This window comes from Phalacrocorax carbo, chromosome 2 (genome assembly GCF_963921805.1).
Source record: "Phalacrocorax carbo chromosome 2, bPhaCar2.1, whole genome shotgun sequence".
Lineage (NCBI taxonomy): Eukaryota > Metazoa > Chordata > Aves > Suliformes > Phalacrocoracidae > Phalacrocorax > Phalacrocorax carbo.
In genome coordinates, this window is record NC_087514.1 from 45,649,431 (window position 1) to 45,671,586 (window position 22,156).

Consider the following 22,156-nt stretch of genomic DNA (forward strand, 5'->3'; position numbering starts at 1 on the left):
CTATGAGAAACCACCTTAAAAAAAAAAAAAAGATACTGGATTTGAGAGGAACACCAAAGGGTCAACCTCCCATTCACCCAGTACACACAAACAAGGCAATCACTGGAAACGATGTCATAGAGCATTACTGGGAATATTTACATGCTAGATCCAGAGACTCCAGGTCCAAAGCTTAAATTCACCCTGAGGTATGGATCTACTGGGGGAGGAAAAACAGTAGGAGAAATGAGAAGGCAACTGCCCCTTCTCAATTAGCATGTTAGCCTCTCTGCATGTTTAGGAGCAAGAACCTGCCGATGTCAGTTACCCAAGCCAGCCTACGGCTGCATATCGCACTGATGTGTGACTTTTCCTACAGTAATTATTTGGATAAATTACTTCTTTATTGATTTTTACTTCCCTTTATTTTAGTTTTAAACATCACTCTGGAGATTTGACTTGTAGGCTGTAGAGGGACCCTCATCCTCAAGCGAAGGCTGCATAGATAGGTGTTATTGGTATATACAGTTATTCCCAATCTAGAGCATGTCGCATGCGCAGTCACTGTGTTGGATTTGTTTGCACAGTCAAAAACTCAAAGGTCAAACACTGCCCCTAATCTGCATCCTGAATGTGCCCCAGTACTGTGAAGACAATTGGCTTGTGTAAGAGACCATAATTTTCATGTCTAGCATTACTCTGTGGTACTGAAAAGCATATTTTCACGTTGTTTCTCATAATTCCTAAATACAAGAGTGCATTTCAGATGGACGGTGTTAAAAAAAAACTTTCAAATAAAAGATGGTATTTATATAATTATACCTTCTTTTTAACCTAACAAAAAGCTTTGACGAACAGACGAGCGTTTTGGGCAAAACCATAGGTTTTGAACACACAGCAGGGCAGTTTATAGAGTCATAAATACAGGTTACTACTACAGATTTATATTTTTTTTATATAAAGGACTAGCTTTCCCTGCAGTAGCATCTCGAGCTATTTACATGTCATAAACCTGCAGAAAGTGATAGTTAGCTGTAATTGCAAAACTTCAAAGTACTGCATGGTTTTTGTGAGCTTTTGTGCAGAAGTTTTTCCAGCACTTTAAATGCCTGTAGAGAGAGATTCTGTATGTAGGAAGATCTAAAATATGCCTCACCATCCAGAAAAAGACAATTCTGCTCCCATAAAATGAGGAATATAAATTAATCTTGTGTATCGCCTTGCAACTGGAGTAATATTGACACTTGATCCGTGAAAGCAGCCTCCTTCTCATCTAATTTCTCTGAAGCAGAATTAGTATTTAGAAAGCTCACAGTCTTAATTTTACACTTCTACAGTTGCCTTTAGAGGTGGTTCCAGCTATTTGTTCCAGCTCTACTTGCTGGAAAGGAAGGTGCCCAGACAATTTTCCTAAGGAAATCAGAATTGTCAAATGAGATCCATAACTCTGCTTAGTCTTCACAGACTTCTGAGCACTGTAGAGTCTATCACAAGAGCAGATGTGTGTATGAAGCCCAATTTATTGCAGCATTTAACTTGAGCTAGAGATACATGTATATACATGTATGGCAGGGCAAAAAGGAAGAGAAATCCTGATGATGCCACTCCTCCATCTCTCCTAACATGAGACAACCTGAGGACCTCACCCGTTTCCACTTTGCTTCTCGTGCATTAAGAGGCCAACCTCAGATAGCGTGAAGGACCACAGCATCTCGACTACATCAAAACAGACCCACAGAAGTGAGTGGTCCACCTAAGGATGCAACTGAATTCCTGCACGTGAGGTCCTGGTTTAAATTTGGGGAGCTAATGGGACTTATGGAGAACAACGACACAGATACAGTCTTTCCCAGACATTTCTCATATGGACAGGGAACATGCTTCTGGCAGAACTTTTCTGCATGAGTAGCAGGTCCATAATTCAAGGATGTAATTCTGAATATTACTGAACAATTGCAGTCTTGAGAAACACCACTTTCCCCTCAAGACATGGACAGCAGCTCTCTCATCAAACATCTTGCTTCTGTCCTTGCAATTCTCTCTCTGCTTTGCCTAGAAATGTAGCTATTCACCTTTTCCTCTTCTCAAGGGTCACACATATCCTCTCTCTATCACAGCATCAAGAATGCAAATGCAAACCCACTGTATTTTTCTGCCTTCTTGCATACAGTCTATTTAGATGCTTACGACCTCAGCTGCTGGTGATCTCAGGCTTACAGTCCTGCAGCCATTAAAGAACTGCACAGAAGGCATACTGCTGTATACACGTGGTGGTCAGTACTACCATTGAGTAGGGAGCAGGGAAAGTGTTATGCCTTTTTATGCTCCTGAGAGTAAAACGTGGAAAAAAAAAAAAAAAAGAGTGGAAAACAGCAGAATTCCCTATCAGTACCCTTAAGCACCTACTATCATTCTTTCTAATGAACACCTGTATGTGACATCTTATCTGCATTTTATAACACTTAAAGAGGTTGTAGCTCGATCTGCTGAATGGTCATTACTACTGCTCTTCATAATACATTATAAGCCATTAAAAGCTCCTGCTCTACTTGGTAAGCATTTCACTGACATAAGGAAAGCTTTATTTAAATTAATTCCTTTAAGACAGAAGTAGGGGAAAGACGCTTTTAGGACTCTAAGGTTTTAGTGTTAAGATTCAGAGAATACCTCCTGGTTCTACTATGGTAGGCATAGTTAGGGTGAGGAATTCCCATTAAAGGTACCATCTCTCCCTGCATAAAGAGTTGTAATGTCTCAGCTCAGCAGCTGCATAACATCTTCTCCTACAAAAGCACATGTAGATACGTTCACCTGCATATGCAGGTTCCTGATTGCAACTTCCTGTGACAAGTTATTGTAGCTTGTCCCCTTCGGTACTAGAGGGCATGCACTAAGTCTGGGGATATTTCTCAGAGACACTTCAGATCAGGTCTTAATCTTTCCCTACTGCTACCCAATAGAAAATATATTTGATTCTTCTCTGATACACTTTTTCAGGATAGGTAGGCATCACATTTCTTCATAGTGTTTAAGAATATTAAAATATCCTGAAACTGAACACAAAATAAAATCACCAAAGGGCATTCCTGTTTGAATCTACTGTAACAAACACTCTTGTAAGAAAAATTTGTTAGAAAACAACATAATGCGGCGAAGCAGGTGCCATATTCTGAGGACTGCCTCTTGCAAAAATGTTGGTCTATATTGACTGGAGGAAAACTCTTCCCCTAAAACACAGCATCGTGCTATCCTAAACCCCGCTGGGTGTCAGAAGCTCAGCAGGAAGCTGTACCAGCCTGCAAATTCCTTAAATCCATTCTCCTAGGTGCAAGAGCTTCGTAGGAGCTTGTCCAGATCACTCTGACTGGATTCACTACCTACGCAAAAACAGGCTGTCTGGAATCTACTGGTTTCACAGGCTGAAACACAGAGCTAACAAAAAATGCCACAGGAGTCCTTCTCCACTGCTCCAATACTGACATCCCGTACCTTCTGCCAAACATTTCAGCAGCAAAGCCTGGAGGCTGAGGGAGCAGAGATTCCCGTCCTTTGCCAGATGACCCTTTCAAAACTGGATGTCCTGCCCCTGTATTGGCCACTCTGCATACAACTCCTCTTTTCACTGTATTTTAACAAAGCATTTATTCAAGGATTGATATTTAAACCATTTCCTGAGTTTTACCATCATCCCCAAACTCACTTCACCTGCCTAACAGGAATCTGAGGGATCTCAATCTCTCTCTCAGAACAACAGACTTCTTCCTTAACATGTGGATTGGTTGTTGTAGCTGGTTACTATCTTTCCTGCGTTGCAGAATTTCCCATCTTATTTCTGATAAAAAATAGTCGTTGTACAGCAATTATTTTAAGATTTTTATCTTGGGCACACTATCAGGTTTTTTAGACACAATATTCAATACAGTGACAACACAATAGGGTAACTGAATGAACCAAGCAGGCTTTCTGCTCTCCTCCAAATGTGACATAATAAGGTCTACAGTGTAATATTCTCTACCTTAAATCTAATTTTTTCTATATATTCAAACTATATCCTCAATCCCTTATTTCCTTGAAAAAAAACAATAAAGTTGTATCAAGCCAAATTATCATTTTTAGGAAAAAATGAGCTAGTCCAGAATTGAAACATGAAAATATACTTAAAAGTAATAAGACCTAAGTAATCTTGTTCAATACTGAAAAAAATGTGCCCGTATACAATGTATGAACTAAAAAGAAAAAGTCCAATTAATTTCAGTAGATGCTGGATGGTTTTATTGTAATTTGCCAAAAGAGAATCGATCCTCAAATATTTCTTTTTCTATTTCCAAAAACGTGTTTCCACAAAAAAGCATGTCTTTTCTGTTGTTAGACAATTGCAGCTAATATGTAATAGCAAAGAGTTAATTATAAAAGGAAAAATCAAGTCTGATTTCAAAGGGGAAAAGTCATGGATTCAGTCCTGTAAACACAAAGTATATAAAGGATAATATATTAATCTTAATAAAGAGTTGTACAAAAACACACAAAAGCAGGGCACAAAAATACTGCAGAATCAATTGGATACAAACTGTACTGCATGAGGAAAATAAATAATGCTTGAGATTAACCTTGAGATTTTCAGTTCAGGAAAAACTATTGTAATATCATTATGAAGAGGTTAAAAAAGAGACAATATAGAGGTACATGGAAGTGCATGTGATGTAAGAGCATAGAAATAAATGACAGTATCAAATCACTGTTAACAACTGGATTTCTCCATCAGTCAGAGCATGCAATGAATATGGTCCATCTCCCAAAAATAGGAAGGTGGTCTTTTTTAAGAAACTCTGCAAACTTATATAGGTATATAAATGGCATTGAGAACATAGATAATAACACAACAGAAAGAATGTATAATCACTGATCAGTAAAATCAGCTCAGATTACTAGGAGCCTATTTAATGTAGTGAAAAGGAAAGCTGCTGTATAAAACAGATTAATAAACTGAAATTTAGGCAATTTTAATTAAGACATCCCAAGAAAATTGCCCAGGCAACCTTACAACTGCATAAGAGAGTAACTTGTGAAAAGAAGCATATTATGAACCATTATTACAGATGCTTAAGAATTAACTAGCTGAAAGACTAATGACATACTGTAGAAAGAAATTCTCTACTTGTGCATTCAATTATCCAGGAAGGTCCTTCCTAATCTCAGCGACTTAAAGAAAAACGAGAGGAGATAATCATCAGATGCTGTCATGGTTTCTATATACTTTGCTTGGAAATGTCTAGCAGAGTTACAGCAGGCTTCCTCCGGTAAAATTTCTTCATGAACATCACTGTATTTGACTGAGAAGTTTGTTCAGCTGAAAAAGCAATAGCATTGCTATTTTTGCACTTGCATTAGCAGAGTTGCTTAGTTTGCCGACAGGGAGCCCTGCCACTAACTGCACCCCTGGCAGTGGCCAATCATGCCCCATTCATAATGTATTAACTGTTCAGGCTCCTCGGAACTGTAACCTCAGTTTGCTTTTACATCCATTCCTCCATGTTGTTAAAGCCTAACAGTGATTTTGAAAAGACTACTTTTTATTTTATATTACACTCTGTGATCATAAAGTTGTTTCATAAAAAAGCAAAACACATAACCCTCAGGATAAGAACAAAGGCACTCCAAATGTTAAAACCCATAGAGACACAGGTCTGATGCTTTTCTACTCCAAGTCTATCATCAGTGAAGAGCTCTGTGCATGCATCAATTTGTGTTTTGTTACATGACAAGAGCTCTGTATGGACCAAACCCTTACATTGCCATATAAATGTCTGCCATTTAATAAGCGATTAAAACAGTTGTGTGAAGTACCGTGTGAATTCTGCTGCATTCAGGCATATACAGCTGTGATACCAACTGGTAATGAATACAGGCAGACAGCTGTGCGTGATGAAACCTAGGGCTGCAAGACAACTGTAGAGCTGATGATTTTCCCCTCCTTTTTAACTTGAAAAAATCTGATTAACATAGATCAGTTCTCAAAGGCTGTTTATAATACATATCAAATGATAGGAGAGAGAGAAGAGAGTTCTCTTGCAAGCATAACTCTAATTGCTTTACTTCTTTAGGGGTCAAAAGCAAGCCAAAGAAAATCAACGTCCATTTGTGTTGCAGAAGCTGAAACATACAGTTCATTATTCACAACTGTTAAAATAGTCAAAACATTTTGCCATGCAGACCAACCAGAAAAAGCCGTCTCACATAATTTTTCAATGAAGATATATTTAGAAATAGCAAAGCATTTCATAAAAATAATTTCAGAATTGATGCTTTATACTAAGGCAAATATTAAAAACTATATTATGTAGGAATATCAAACTTTGAGAAGACTTCCAGGAACTTCGTATTATAGCCATTGAAATCATGACAATTTTACACTAAATTCAACAAAAGTAGCAAAACAGTCTTTACATTGTGGAAGGAATCAGAGGGTGGGATTACTATCACTTGTCAGATTCTGTCGTCTGTACAGGACAATTTCAAATTCCCTTTAGTTTTTGACAGAAGGGTGAAGAAAAATTAATGTCATCAACAGCATTCCCATTCTTACTTCTTTGTGGGTAGCTGTATTCTTTTAAATAAATTCAATTTAACAGGTGGAAGGGGAAAAGGGATGTGTTTTGTTTTATTCAAACAGCCTCTGCTGACAGTTAAATGTAAGTCTATTTAAATAATTTGACCAAAAGCAATATAAAATTTACTTAATTTCTAACATCTTCAACAAGAAACATAGTACGCTGTCCACTATTTGAAAAACTAGATTGTTTGAGATTGAACGAAAAAAACATTAAACCCAAGTTTTAGAATAATCCAGTAAATAAACTGTACCTCCTCTGATAATGTTATCTCGGAAGCTCCAAGCAACGAACACTTCAGAAGCGCTTGATGTCATCAGCTTTAAAAGCACACCCTTGAACCAGAATCTCACCCGACCAGGGAAGGAACACCTGAATCTAACAGCAAGTAACAAATACTTCATAGGGGAAAAAAAATTATCCAACACCCTTGAGATGAGATCTGGATTATAACTATCTGCAGAATAATCAATTGAGCCAACAATCAGTTGCACTCACGGCATCTCTGAAGCCAGGAGTTCTTTCACAGACTCAGTCTCAGCACCAGTATTACAGCAGTAAAACATCAGTGCCTTTACCTCAACCACATCTCACACAGGAATTTCTGGGCTGCTGAAAAGCACCCTGCGAGCTCAGTGTCAGACTTTCGCTCTCCAGGGCTTGTTCCACTTCAGGAACATCCCCTTCCACCCTCAGAGGAAGCTGGACATGCTGTGTTCAGCTCCTGGCATGGGGGTCATCCTACTTTTCGCAGTGGAAGGTACAGCTCAGCCTTTCACAAACCATTTACGCCTCATCATTAAAGTAATTGTGAATACCTGAGTGGCACAGCAAACCTTGTCCAGCAGTATCATTTACCCATGTTTTGGCCTCACATGCAAAACCCTACCTTTTAGAACAATTACAGGTATGTAACTTAAGTCTACTATTACTCTCACATTAGTATCAGAGTTAAGAACTCTTAGGGTTTTGTCCAACACTACCCAAAGCAAACTGGAGAATAAGTTGTGAAATTAACTTCATCCCAAACACTCTTCTTTATTAGTCTCCCTCTACCCATTACTAAATTGAAGAGATCAAGTCCCCAGGAAACAACCCAGCCCTTGGCTCCTGCTCCACCAGACTCATCACACAACCGAGCGTTCCACCTCTTTTGGCCAACTTGAGCTAATTACTGAAGATAAGGCTCAGAGGCCCAAATGACAGTGACAGCCACATCTGAAGCGCACAGTGGAAAAAAGCTTTGTTTCCATATCACGTAGCTCCTCTTCCTCTTAAGGAGCAGACACATCACCTACTAAATCAATCTCTAAAGATGGATAATAATTTCTCCCTTGGATAATTAAATACATATGTGAATTTCACTGGCTGTGTCTCCCCTACGTTCCCTGGTGTTGATTACAGCTGCATCTCTGAGGCATGATCTGTTTTGTTTTGGGTTTTTTTTAAGATGCTTTCTCTCCTTCCTCTGATCTGCAACAGGAATGCAGAAAATTTAGTTTGGCCACAATGACAGCAAGGCTTTCTGACTCCTCCAGTTACGGTAGGTAAAACTCAGGGCAAGTACAGAAGGTCGGCTGTGTAATCATGCTGAGCCAATGTCACAGCATAGTGCCAGAGGTACGTGTTGATGCAGCACACTCAAATTGGGATTCAACCCTCCCACACCCAGTCCTCTCCCTGGAAACCAGAACTGAAAGCACAGCCATGAGAAGGGCCAAGAAAGACTACACATTAAATCCATTTGACATTTCTTATTATTCACTACAACTCCTTACCTTTTTAATAATGTATGCAAGCAAACCTGGCCATGACTACTGGTAAGAAATACGGACAGTATCATAGCTTTCCTAGTAGCTCAGGCACAAGGACCAGTGCTAAATTACAAGCATGAAGAAATGGTGCTTACCTGAGCACTTGAGAGGGCAGAACTGACTACAAACTACAAGGACAAACTACAGCTCTTGTTTGTTTGTTTCTTTGTTTTAATATTTGATTTAGGATGAATAAATAGAAATGACACACTCAATTGGGTTGGGCTGACTAGAAGAACCATGCTTAGCTGTTGATATGTTTCATTCCGCTTACAGGTCTTTCCCTCAGTTCATGAAAGTTACGCCTGACAAGCCAAACAGCATGCCTGAGCAAATATGAAAAAAATCAGGAAAGAAATGTAATCTCTGAGCTTGCCCTCAAATTTCTGGATCAAGTCAACATCTACTCTATTAAAGAGATTTGCATAGTATTAAAATAAAAATGCATGCTATAAAGTTGAATATACTGTACTTTGGAAATCTTTCTTTGATTCAAAATATACAAGCAAACTGCGATACAGAACATTAACGAGGATCCTCGAATACCCTTACAGTGATCTGTAGGATCGCCACTCCTGAGATTTTAAAATTAAGAACTACACACATTTAAAACTAAAATATAAATATGCAGAAAGGCTTTCGGACAGGAACCAGGTAAAAGAAAAATTGTGTAATGATAAAGGGGTTTGATTAACATCTTAGAAGTTGTCATTTTATAAATATATCCTTAAAGACCTCAGGTCTTACTTTGCCCTTTCTTTTCAAGTTTCTAACAGAAAAAGAAATGTTTCTTTTTTTCTATCAGACCCTGTGAAAACTCAGTTCTTTGGCGATGTAAGAGAGTGAAAACCTGGCTGTAAGTGAAAGTCTAGAGCAGCATGTTCTTTAATCCAGTGGCAGGGACCTTGATTAGATTATCTCATAGCTATGGGACAAGATACTGCAAATGCCAAATGATGCATCATTAAATTATGTTTTCTTCCTCTCCAGGCGAAAAGCAAGTATAGCATTAGATTAGACTGAAGGACTAAAAAGAAAAGGAAGAAAAGGGCTCTATAACATGCATCAGAAGTGACAAAAGCTGATACAGTTTTTAATACCCATTTATTTACTTAATCAGGTATAAGCAGTTGCTAATGTTAATTGTGGAAGCCACAAACGTAATATATAGCCCAAATGAATTCCAGATCAGTGCACGCTTCAGTGTTTTATGATCTCCCTTGCACATGCCTAGTGAAAGCCTGCCACTCTGCAACAGAGGAAGGAATTACTACAATAAAGCCATAGGCACACTTAGCTAAAAACTATACTTTTTCTGATATGACACAGAAGAAGCTGTGTGCTTTCAGTAATGGACAGGTTCAGGTCCATTCACATCTAGCAACAGTTATTCTACTCATGTTTCACAGTATTTTCAGAGAGTCAGAAATATGAACCACAGGAAAGCTCTCTGTGAACTGCATTGAAACAAATGGCATTCCCCTCAACCAGCTTAACCACCATGAGCCCCATCCACCATTAAGGGAAAGGCGTACTTTATCTTCCTGCAATAAACTTGAGTTAGTTACACATTCACAGTACTGCCATCCCAACATCTTTTAGTCTTATTATGTCAATACTGCATCTATGTAAAAAATGTGCGTTTTGGTGCATAAAAAAGATATCTTGCTGCTGACAAATCAAAGTACATTAACCTGGGAAGCTCTGAGATTGCCATGCACACCCACACATCCCTTTCTCTAGAGATCTCACTGATTAGAAAAATAAGTATCTAAAACTCAACAAACATTTCACGCGCAGTGACATTTCTGCATGAACATATGCTTCGAACATTGCAACTTGTACTTTCATCACTATTAGCAAGCTATTTTCCCGAGTTATTTCCTACACACGTACCATGCCCGGTACCCTTCCTGAAACTACCACGTTCACTGGAACTGACTGAGCTCTTTGTGAAATGTCAGAGCTTAGCTATAAATCTGTGTAAATGCTTTTATTCTGTGCCGCTTTCATGTTAGAACAGAACATACATCAAGGTCACTGTTAAAGATTGTAGTTTTCAGGCTCATAGAGGAGACACCAAGAAAATAAATAAGAGTAAACTTAATTAAACACTGTCTAAAGTTCTATCTTCTCCCAAACCTGTCCAGAATTCACATCTCTATCCCCTGCGTTTCAGAGACAGGTGTTTCATAGATACGGGAAGGCAGGCTACTTAGCTTATACGCTATCAGTGCTGAAAGGTGAACAGGAAAATTCACTCTTTGCAGTGCGACAGGTCTGCTCTGAGCTCTCTGAGTTTTTAGCAAGAGATTACAGCCCCACGGGCCTCTTCCTTTGAAGTGGAGTTCCTCCGAGAGCAGAATTAGTCCCCTGCCTGCAAACCGTGCTCCACATACTGAAATAAATTACGTTCAACTTTTTGTTTCATGACAATGTCAAGCATAGCAATAAACATCCACAGGCTAAAAGTAAGCAAACAAACAAGGCTGGGCAAGCCATAACCTCACAGCAAGAGCATCTCAAAGAAAATCAGCAGGTAGGGCACAAGAAAGTTAAAAGCATGAAAATCAACACTGTGGGTTCGCTATCTTAATCCATAAGTGGGTCTGAATGGCTAAAGCGCACCCTGCCTCTCTCCTACAAGACGCGCTGATGGAAAGCAATTAAGAGACTCCGACGACGTAGCTATAGCCCAGCACAAAGGAGAAGGCATTTTATATTAACGCCTTTCACTTGCAGAAGTGGGAAGCGCTGGGACACCGCGCTGCCTCCCCGGCTCCCCCTCCGGAGCACGGCAGCGGCGCGATGCCCGCGGCGGACTCCGGCGGAGTTGGAGCGGGGCTCCCCTGCAATCCCAGCCACGAACCTCCCCGCACCTAAGCGCCTGAAAACTGCCGCTGGCGCCGCCGGCCATCCTGCCTCCAAACCAGGAGCGGGCGACCAACAGCCGCAAATGAAAAAATAAAATTAAGAACAAAAAAGTCACTCGAGAGGAAGGTAACGCAGCGAGACGACGGCAGCGACGGAGCACTTACTTGCCTATACACCACCGCCGGGCGACCTCCTCTCGGCTGGTGAAACCCTGTGCCGCTCGTCCTCCTCGGACCGCCGCTCCGCGCTATTTCCAAAATATTTCCACAGGGCGCCGGCACATCTCCGGGCTCAGCCGCAGCGCGCAGGGAGCCCGGCCGCCGCGCCCCCCAGCCCGGTGCCCATGGTGCCAGCCGCAGCCCCGGCAACTGGCGCCCCTTCCCGCCGGCGCTACCTCGGGGGCGGGCCGCCGCCTAGCACGGCATCGCACCCAAGCCGCCGCCGCCGCCGCCGCCGCCGCCGCGCCGAGGGGGAGCCAGGGGCTCCCCGCGCCCTTCCCGGAGACGGAGCGGGGGCGCCGGGCGGGGGAGTGCGGGGAGGCAGCGCCGCCCCTCCGCGGCCAGGCGAGGGGAGGCGAGGGGAGGCGAGGCGGCGCGCCGCCGCCACCGCGGCCGCAGCCAGCCGCGGCGATGCCGGCCCCGCCCGGGACCCCCGCCCGCCCCCCTTCCCCCCCCCCCGCCCCCCCCGCCGCCGCCTCCGGGGCGCTCCGTAACGCCGCCCCGCTGCCGGTGCCACGAGATCCGGTGACGCGCAGCCCTCCCCCAGGCCGGCCCCCGTGGCGGAGCGGGGCGAGCGGGCCGTCAGGCAGGGCCGCCGCCGGCGGGCAGCGGGAGGCTCGGCCGGGCGCGTCCGGGGAGCGCGGCCCTCCGGCCCGGCCCGGCCCGGCCGGCCGCGGCAGCCGGCGCCCTCCGGCGGGCGGGGGCAGCGCGTTCCCGGCCTCGGCGCCGCGGGGGACCACGGAGCCCACGGAGCCCTCCTCCCGCGTCCCGAGGAGCCGCGGCTGTCGCGCTCCCCCGTGCCCAGGCGGGAAAGTTGTCCGCCCCTTCTCCCGCCTCAGTGAGCCTCCGTTTCTGCTCAACTTCCCCGGCTGCCGTTTCTCCTGGCTGCGTGATCGGCTCTAGACCGACCGCTCGCCGGAGGGAAAGCACACCGGCCCCCACGTTTGGAAGAAATTTGGTGCCGGTTGTGTCGCTTTTGCCAGGCTGACTTTGCGCGGACGGGCCACTGCTCTGCCGCCCCTACCCCGCAGCGGAGCGCAGCGAGCCCCGTTCCCCCGGGCAGCCTCGGGCAAGGAGGGGGCTCAAAAGGCGCCAAGTGTGCGGGGGTGCTCCCCGATAAAGCCCCTGCCCGGTCCCCTCCCTCCTCTTCCCCACGTCCGCGCCTCCGACGGCGGCACGCGGCGCGCCGCTGGACATCGCCCGCCCCGTCGGGCAGCGCGGAAATGAGAGTCGTAACGTGCGGGAGCAGTGCGATGTACTCCCACACACGTATATAGAACACGCGCACTTACACACACACATATATATATACACGTTTGTGCGCACACGCCCCACACGCACAGGCCGGTGAGGGGCGGCCGCCGCGGGGGAGGCGGATAGCCCCTCGGGACCGGGACCGGGACCGGGACCGCCACGCACCCACCCGCCTCCGCGAAGGCTGCGGGGAAGGGGGAGAATCAATGTAGAAGGAAAAGGAGAAAGAGGGACCCCGGGGGGGAGCGGCCAGCGGAGCCGCCCCTCAGCAACGCGCTCCCCCGCCTCGGGCTCCCCCGCGGCGGTACCGGGGGCCGGGCTCGGCTGCCGCGGGCGCGGAGCGGCCTCGCCGCCGCTGCGGGGAGCTGCGGGGAAATCCCGCGGGTGTCGCGCAAGGGAGACGGAGCCTGAGCTCCATCGCGGCTGGGGGCAGAGCCGGCCCGTCAGGGTGCTCTTGCTAGTGACTGGGGATGGGGGGAGCGGCCGTGGCCTCATCCACATCCTCTGGGCCCCGTTTTAGCTCTTGGAAATGTTTTTCTGTAGTCGAGCTAAGGATATCGGGGAGGGTGGTCAAAATTAAAGGAGATTGAGCTTTGCATTTCTGTAGCTCCTTTGCCACCCCTCTTCCTCTCAACTTCTTAAGGCTTCCTGGAATGAAAAGTAATTATATGCACCTTACAGTTAAGGGGTCTCCTTCCACCAAGCTGGTGCAAACAAAAATGTTTCTGTTCCTTATGAATTCCTTTTATAAATACTAGCTTCAGTAATGCGCAGCAAGCCGTTAAGGGGGAAAAGGATTTAAAAAGATGGCTTCATGCAAGCTAAGTGCAAAGATAATAGAGTTGCTCTGAAGAGTATGGTTAAGTGTTGAGTTGATAAATGTATGAGAATATGCAGTGATAGGTTTCATGCCTAATTGAACAGATTTGTACTTCAGTTCTTATCTAGAGATACAGATCCTTATTTTTCCCTGTTTCTTAATACTGATTGATGTTAAAAGAGTTCTTGATAGCTACAAGCCAACGAAGTTATCTGCCCTATTGTGGTTCTACTGAAAGATTGAATGTTTGAACAGACAGTTCTGACAAGGTTGAAAAATAAATGATTACAACTATACATATATTAGGACTAGGATGATTAAAATACATGCCTGAGAATTGAAATAAGTGAAATGTAATGAACCAAAATCTATTCAAAGTCCAGAAGTGGAACTGTAACCCCCCTTGCTCATGCCCTGCTGAGACAGTTGACACCCAACCCTTGAGAGCCCAGTTTTTAAACAAAGTGGAAACATACTATTTCATGATCTTTTAACTATGCTGGCTAGAGCCAGTCCCACACTCAAATTGCAACAGGGACAACCTCCTCCATTTTCAGTATTGAAGCCACCTTCACATTCCACTCTCAAACCTGGGTTAATTGGTACGTGCCATGTTCCCCCACCTGTAGGAAAATTTGTCATCTTTCATGGAGACGTCTCTCTTTTTTCCTCATGTGACGATGAAGAGTAGGATAGTTTAAGCAAGCAAGAAAGTGTCATTTTCACAAGAGGCAGTTGTCATAATTTACACTGCAGGATCTTTCAAACTGTTCCTATGTTTATTAGAATACGTGTGTGTTGGAAGTTTGATTAGCAGTAAGGATATGCTGACAATGAACTCTGCCAAACCAGGTGACAACCATTTCAAAACAGGTGCAATATTCTTAATCATTATCAAACTGATGCTACATGATTGTATGAAATAAGTGTGACTGCCAGTTTTACATATGATTAGCAGGTTAATTTTGTGTTGTATTTTTGCTTTGGGCAGCACAAACACAACATAAGATTCTTACATATGCAGAACTCAGAGTTCAGGTAGGCTTAAGATGTAGTCAAGAACATGAACCAGCGTTTAAAGTCAGAGTGTGTAAGCCAGAACTGGTTTTGTGTAGTGTGCTGCATACAATGTAGCATTAAGAAATGTCACATAAATTGGTGGTAGGTTGGCTTCTCTTGTAGGTTCTGCAGCTTCAGCAGTCTGACACCACACAAGTCACCAACAAGGATGGAGTGACAGAGGAGGAACAGCATTAAAAATGGAAGAATTAGAAGCTAAGCATGAAGATAAAATGCCATTGTTTAAAAAAGATGGGGATGGAAGGAAGAATGTCACCCAACAAGAAAGCAAGTGACATCTTTTGTAAAACTGTATTGACTATCTATCTGCAAGAGGTCATTTGTCTTCTTTTCCTTTAGCAAAATTATTACAGCACCCAGTCTCTTTTTTCTAGTTAAAGTATACTTCACTTTGATTGTGGGCAGTGATTCTGACATTTGGCAGCCAAACACTGGTGCGTGTGTCTGTCACACATAAGCCTCACTGTGAAAGTGCTGGGAAATGAAGAGCTGAGAACTAAGGCTTTCAAAAAGTACATGGGGAAAGAAACTACCTGTAGTAGTGGGCAATTAAGAAGAATATACAAGAAAAATGTTACAGATGTTTTGGGGAGCAGAGGGGAGAGCCTTTTAATCCAACATCACTGCAATAGTGGGTTTTCCATTCATGTAGCAGGTCCCAGCATCTCTGGGAGCACATCACGGCTCTCCACTTATTCTTTCCTTGACAGAACCTTGCTCTTTATCAATTTTAAGCCATCAGTAATATGAAACACACTTCAGTCTGCAAATGAAGGCAAGGTATACTGCTATTTTGAATATGAAAATCTTTACCTGAAACCAAACATGGTTGATGTTCATTTACAAGCACTCTTTTTTTCAATGGCAAAGTGCCTTTAATAGACCTCTAGATGTGGTTTTAATTCTTACAAAGCATGAGGTCTTATTTATTCACATGAAAATGCTCAATAAAAAGACATTATCAGTCTGTAAGAAGATCTTCTTAACCAGAATATCAAAGAAATTTAAGTGAAACATATAACGCTGTTCAGTTTTTCATGGACTTTATGAGAACAGGATGAATTTGTTTTCAATATCCACTTTTGGAAAAGGTAGCAGTCAGAATAGGAAACGTAACTTCCTCAAGGACAGGTGTCAAGTGCTTTATAATAAGTAAGTCACAAGGTCATCTATAAGCACCTTGGTACTCCTTATACTGAGTTACAAATGCAGCACATTCCCAACTCCTGATGACTTTGTATTAATTTTAATTTCCAGTCACAAACTGGTAATAATGCACACAACTGAGTCCAGAAAAACCTCTATGAACATATTCCCTCCTGTTTTCCCACAAGTAGTCTAAACTAAACTTCACGAAAATACTCGATTTACCAGTATCTGGCACACTTATATAAAATAATGTGTCATTTGTCACCATGGCTTGTAATCTGAAAATCTGACTGGGGAAATGATGGAGACCAAAATAGCCTTTTACAGTCTGTGGGTGGCCAAAAAAGCTGCAGCTATATTCCATAATATTCCTTGCTGCTGTGATTTTTTTCCTCAAGAGCTCTTGTCAATCCATTTAAAACTCACACTCCTGTAGACCCAAAGAGAGACACTGAGGTTTGTCCAGACTGAAACTGAATATGCTTATACATTAAAATCACTCTTTTCACATGTAAACAGGATATTAGTAATTCTATAAATTCTATGTGAATTTTACTTTGAAATTCTGAGCTTTTCAAATCATTTCAAAGCTTGGAGAATTTGAACGCATATACATTGAAACCAAACAGCAGTTAACCTCAAAGAAGCCAAACTGTGAAGTTCATAGTCTTAAATTCATTCCTTAATCCCAAATTTTACATGCGCCTGTACATCACGTTCAGTACTCTTTTTATTTATGCCAGTCCATAAGTAGCTTGCTTCTCATTAATGGGTGGTTTTAACCTGTGAGAGAATTTGAATAAAATTGTAACAAAGGATTTCAACTAGTTTCAGGGAAATTATCTGTGTTATCTGCCTTAGTAATTAATTTATTAAAATCGATTCTCCCAAATCAGAAAGGGCAAATAACAAATCATAGGCTATAAATAGCAGGATCTAAGAAAATGATCAATTGCTTTTTTCTGTATTACTCTCAGTAAAAAACTTATCTTTGCATTATCACAATTATCCTATTTCTTCACCTAAAGAAGATAAAATTTCCCTCTCTGCATTTAAAAATCAATTTTACACATTGCAAAGTTCAAAAATTAAAAATAACTAACTTACACTCTGTACCATTTAGAAGTCTCCATAAGAAAACTAAAAAAATAAAAGATTACTAAGGATGTGAAAGAATTTATTTCTGTTAGCTTCACAGGTTTTGAAGGGGTAGTTAAAAAGGTGAGACAGTGGAATTCAAAGATGGAATGTAATCTGCAAAAAAAATTAATTCATTAAAACATTTTGAAACATATGTGGATACAGTCATGGTTTATAAAACGATTGCTATGTTCCCGGCATTAAAGATCATTAGTGTATCTACTTGAGACTATTTTTGCAGATGGAATAAAAGTCACAGTTTTGCCCCAAAGTTGAAACCACTCTGCAAAGAGGTACTAAGGCTTAGGTACAAAATTATGCCCGTTACAGATAATCCCTGACAGATGGGTATTAGGACATGGTCTCCTCACCATCTTCAACCTGGCTCAAGTGCCTGCCTGTGGGAGGATGAAAAGAGCAATGGCTATTTAATCAGCAAATTCTTTCTCATGGCTCAGTATCTTTTTCACACTCATAGCTCCCAGTCAGGGACAGAAGATAAAAAGCAGCTGCTTCTGTGGCTGCCAAAGAAATGGGGAGGTGGTTCTGCAGATGGATGGATGGATGGATGGATGGATGGATGGATGGATGGATGGATGGATGGATGGATGGATGGATGGATGGATGGATGGATGGATGGATGGATGGATGAGGCAAGCCTTCCTGCCTGGAGCCGCCATGGCATCCCTCTGAATCTTCAATAGAAAGGGCAGCTGCTTTAGCTCACACTTCCCTCCTCAGACCCCCAACAGCAATGTGGTGCTCTGTGCATGAGCTCAGTGTTCGCTGTAAATGCAAAGAATGGCTGCTTCACTGTAGAGAAGGGGATGTAGGTGTCTCTTGGTGTGAGGAACCCGCTAGGTGTGTGTTGGCTGGGCACTGTGTGCTGATGCTCAGGGCACATGAAAAAGAAAGAACCTGCCCTAGTTTGACTATCCTGTGAAATCTAAGTAGTTTTCTGCCACTATGCATGTGGTTTGCATACATGACCTGCATCTAACCCTAGGGAAAACCATCTGGGCTGTGGGAGCTGCAGCATTTGCTGATGTTGCTTGAAGAAATTGACCTCAGCTCAGAACTGTGTGACCCACGGCGTTTCTGCATTAATGAGTCAAATACTCTGGATCCTTAGCTACTGAATAACCAGCATCGGTCTTCCATCATATAGACAGTCTTGGAGGTTTGGGGTTTCCCCCCTGCCTCCCAGCCATGGATTAACAGCTCACAACTGTGAAATAGTTCCCAACACTACTCTGTGCTTCTCCCACCACGCTTTGGTGCCACCTGCTGAACATGGACATGGTTCTTACACCACTCCCAATAGTCCAGTTCCCTAGGGCTCTGTGACTCTGGTCTTTGCTCAGCCGGCACCTAAGGTTGCACAGCCCTTTCTTCTCACCACAGCCTGTCCCTGCCTTTTATCCATCTTGGGTAGCCGCCTGTCAGAAAAGGCACTGTTTGCCACCTGGGTGTTCTTCCATGGCTTGGCTAGGGACCAAAATGGAGATGAAGGAAAATAGCAAAAATACAATTAAAAGCACAGTTACATTTTATTTGGGGGGGGGGGGGGGGGGCGGGGGGGGATAGTGTGGGGTGTTTTTTAAACAGACTACTTTTAGTCACAACAAACATGGTGTTATCTACTAAGCTGGTCTTCCAGTGATATCCCACAAAACCTACTGTTGTCTGCTTCAGTTCAGTCTGATACAGATTACATAAGTAGCACAGCTTCATATGGTTCCCTTATTCATACCTTGGAAGAAGCACACTTGGGGGCTCCTCTGCCTTGATGCGCTGTTCCAGAACAGCTTTCCTGAGCAGCTTGCTGCTGAAGGCTCTGTAGGACATACACCGTCCTGGGTGGTGTCAGGGTGCTGTGAGGCTCAGTGGCTCCCTGGGGACCAGGCTGGTAGTGACAAAGTCAGGTCCAAGATGAAGCTGGGAAGACAACCCACAGATCACGGTCCAATTCAGCAAGGTCCATGGCCAGGCACAGGCATGGCTATGAGAGAACTGTAGGCAGGCAAACCTACAATGTATGCCTGTGTCCTACAGCAGGGACTGATGGTCCCAGGTGGAGCTGAAACATGGTCCTGGTCCTATGGGCAGTGGTGAGGGTCCAGGGGAGGCTGAGTGGGGACAGTAAGGACTGGAAGTTCCCTCAAGGCCCTCACAGTTGTTAAAAATAGAAAATATGATTCACTTGTAACTGTGGTGAAGCAGGCCTGCCACTTTTCTGAAGCACAGATACTCCAGGACATCCCTACTGCAAAGGTTTTCTGTGCTGCGTATGTGTGTACCAGATTATCACTCATTACAAAAACAAGAAGGTACTGAGCTGAAGTGCCAGCTCTGATACAGCACTTCCCAAGAGCTGCTGATTCCAGAGCAAAGCAAGCCCTCGTGCAATTCCAGCACTGTTTTGCTCACAGATATAAAAAACCACCCACAGCAACTCATTCAGAAGTCATGAAATGAATATTTTTTTATTATTACAAGAAACACTCAGGCAAAATGTTTCTCATTTTTATACAAGGAAAAACATTTTGACATGGTATGTTTGAAGTGTTCCTTTTGAGATGCAATCAGCAGCAATGAAACCTAGGAATGAATTTGGATTATCTACCTCTACTTGTCTTTTAGAGTAATAATCTGTCTTCAAAGTATTACCTCTTGTGGAATAATTGCTGGCGGTGACTTAGAAATTAAACTTATGTTTTTAGAAAAGGTACAGCATTGAAGAAGCTGTCAGGGTGAAGTGCAGCTGATACGTGAGGAATCCATTCCATGGAAGTTCCCTAGTAACCTTAGATGTCAGCAATGCCAGGAGAACTTGGGTACTGACTCTAAGAGGAGTTGTCTGGAGGGTAGAGGCATCGGGGCCAGGCTCTGATAAATGGGAACTCGAGGTACCATGGAGTTGGTACGCTGCATATTTGCCACCCTGGGCCAACAGTCTGTCATACTTTTGACAAAATGCTGTCCTTTTGGTGAACTTTGCTCATTATAACATCATTATAATACCAAAACACGCCTCCATCCCAAAAGTTACCTGCCTCTAAGGTGCGGCCACCCCACACTGGGCACGTGCTTTGAACTTCTTGTCATCTACGCTTTTAAAAGTAAAGCAAGGAAATTCTACACCAATCATAATAAAGGTATGTATGACTAGAGTCACTCAAGCTCCATCTGAAAGATAAAAAGTTGTATAAAATGTGTGAAGAGAAAGAGGGTCTTGGGGAAGATATCATCGCGTACCACTCTGACTTCTGGGAGCAGTCGACAGGCTAAGCCTCTTTCCCCCGCCACTGGGACAACTTTGGGTAAAATGAAAACATCTGGGTATACCACCTGTTTCCCCGGGAAAACTTAAAAACCTCTCTATAGCTTCACTTTAAATCTCCAATGCTTCATATTTGCTTAATGCATTTGTAGCCTAGCAGTGTTACTCATCTTCTTAGTATTTGTGTGTCTTGTAGCCAACAATCTTATCACCGGTAATCCAAAGAACCTGTGTATCTGTTGCTTTAATAAATTGTACTATACGTTAATCTAGCCATGATCGTCCTCATTGAATGCTACCAGCCAGGGCATCTAGCAAATTAGTTACTAACAACAAATACTCTGATGAGTGGTTACTTCTACAACTCTTAGAAAATAAACCGTTGACCAAGTCTGAGACTAAGACTGGACTTAGCCACACCTAGACTCCTCTTAGAAGAGGAGTTTAGAAAGCAAGGGGATCCTGTCTGACCCTCATGACTCAATGGTAGGGTCTCCCCCTAGCCACTTCTCAGACTATTACCATTAACACAACACCTCTCTATACTTCTGAAATATTTTTTTTTCACAGAAGTAAAATGAACGATGGAATAAACCTGGTGGTTTTTTCCAAGTTACCGATGGGATCTGCTAAAATTAAGAATGACATCTGTATCATCTTAGTTCCATATCAGTGCTCTGGTGCCTGCATTATCCTCCCCCATCCTGGTGGGAAACCCACTGATCCAGGCATCTGTGGGGAAAGCTTTATTAGCACTTACAAACAGGGAAGAAACAAAATTAACATCTTCCACATAAATTTAACCAATCATTTTAGCAATTCCTTAATTATTATTTCTGTGGGGAAAAAATAATAGTGAAAAAGTGTTACAGAGCTGTAGCCTTAAAATCTTGATACAGCATTAATATTCCATTTTCTCTAGAAACAACATTTATCCTATTTTCTGTCATAGATGACTTGGAAGTTGAGTTCAGACGATCAGCATCCCTCTGAATTTCAATTGTCTGACTTTTGCAAATTTTCCTGTTTTCTGGCTATTCATTATCTCAAAAAGACACTTTTCTTTCTTTTGTTACAAATATTTGTGTAAAAATTATTTATTTATACTCTTCTGTACATATTTAATTATTTTAGTAGAATTTGTGCTATAATGATGAAAGGTTGACTGAGAAAATAGTAAGTATTCTTTAAATACACCAAATTAAATTTCATTGCTTTCAGAAGAGTAAATTGACTCTTAAGTATATTCTGATGCAATTTCTCCCTTAGAAATACCTCTCAGAAATGATCTGATATTGTCTACAGATGTGATGAAAATAGCCATTATTTAATATGTACTCAAATATTAATTACAGATTGTTCATGATGAAAACAAAACGCTTGTCAGCACAAAATAGTTAGGCACTGTAACTTTTATAGGTTAATTAGCCTTCAACATAGGTCTCAGCTTTATTTAAAAAAAAAAGGAAAGAGAAAGTAGACATGCATCTCACAGCAATCTTATTTTTCACTGCAGATGTTACTGGGTGACTATAAATGGGTCACAGATCTATCACAAACTTATTAAATCGTTAGCAAAACCTATCACAGGTAGGGTTGCATGGCTATGAAATGAACCTGAATTCCTGGGTTTTTTTCCAAGTGGCACTAACCAGTGAGAAAGATTTTATGCCAATACTATTATGAATGTTTTAAATAAATTCTAACTCTGTACTTTGCTTAGTTTTTAAAAGAAAATATTGAGTTAACATTTGGGGTTGAGTTAACATTTGTTTTCCGTTGTTGATTAATAGCTCTTAAAAGAAACAAACATAAAACCCTGGAATTTGCATAAAACTTGATAAAAAGGTAGCAGCATTTTAAACGTATGCAATACATGCATTTTAGAAATTAAATCATTGTGAAATTTACCAGTTATATCAGACCAGAAATGGGGA

The 22,156-nt window shown here is 42.5% G+C and overlaps 1 protein-coding gene across 2 annotated transcripts in view; it reads right to left on the minus strand.

The window, feature by feature from the left end:
* The window catches only part of SNTG1 (syntrophin gamma 1), a 351,074-nt gene extending 339,157 nt beyond the window's left edge, over window positions 1–11,917 (minus strand). For both annotated transcript variants that reach the window (XM_064442735.1, XM_064442736.1), the window contains exon 1: window positions 11,440–11,917. The gene's annotated coding sequence lies outside the window, so the exon portion shown is untranslated. The remainder of the gene's footprint in view (window positions 1–11,439) is intronic.
* Window positions 11,918–22,156: the final 10,239 nt, after the last annotated feature.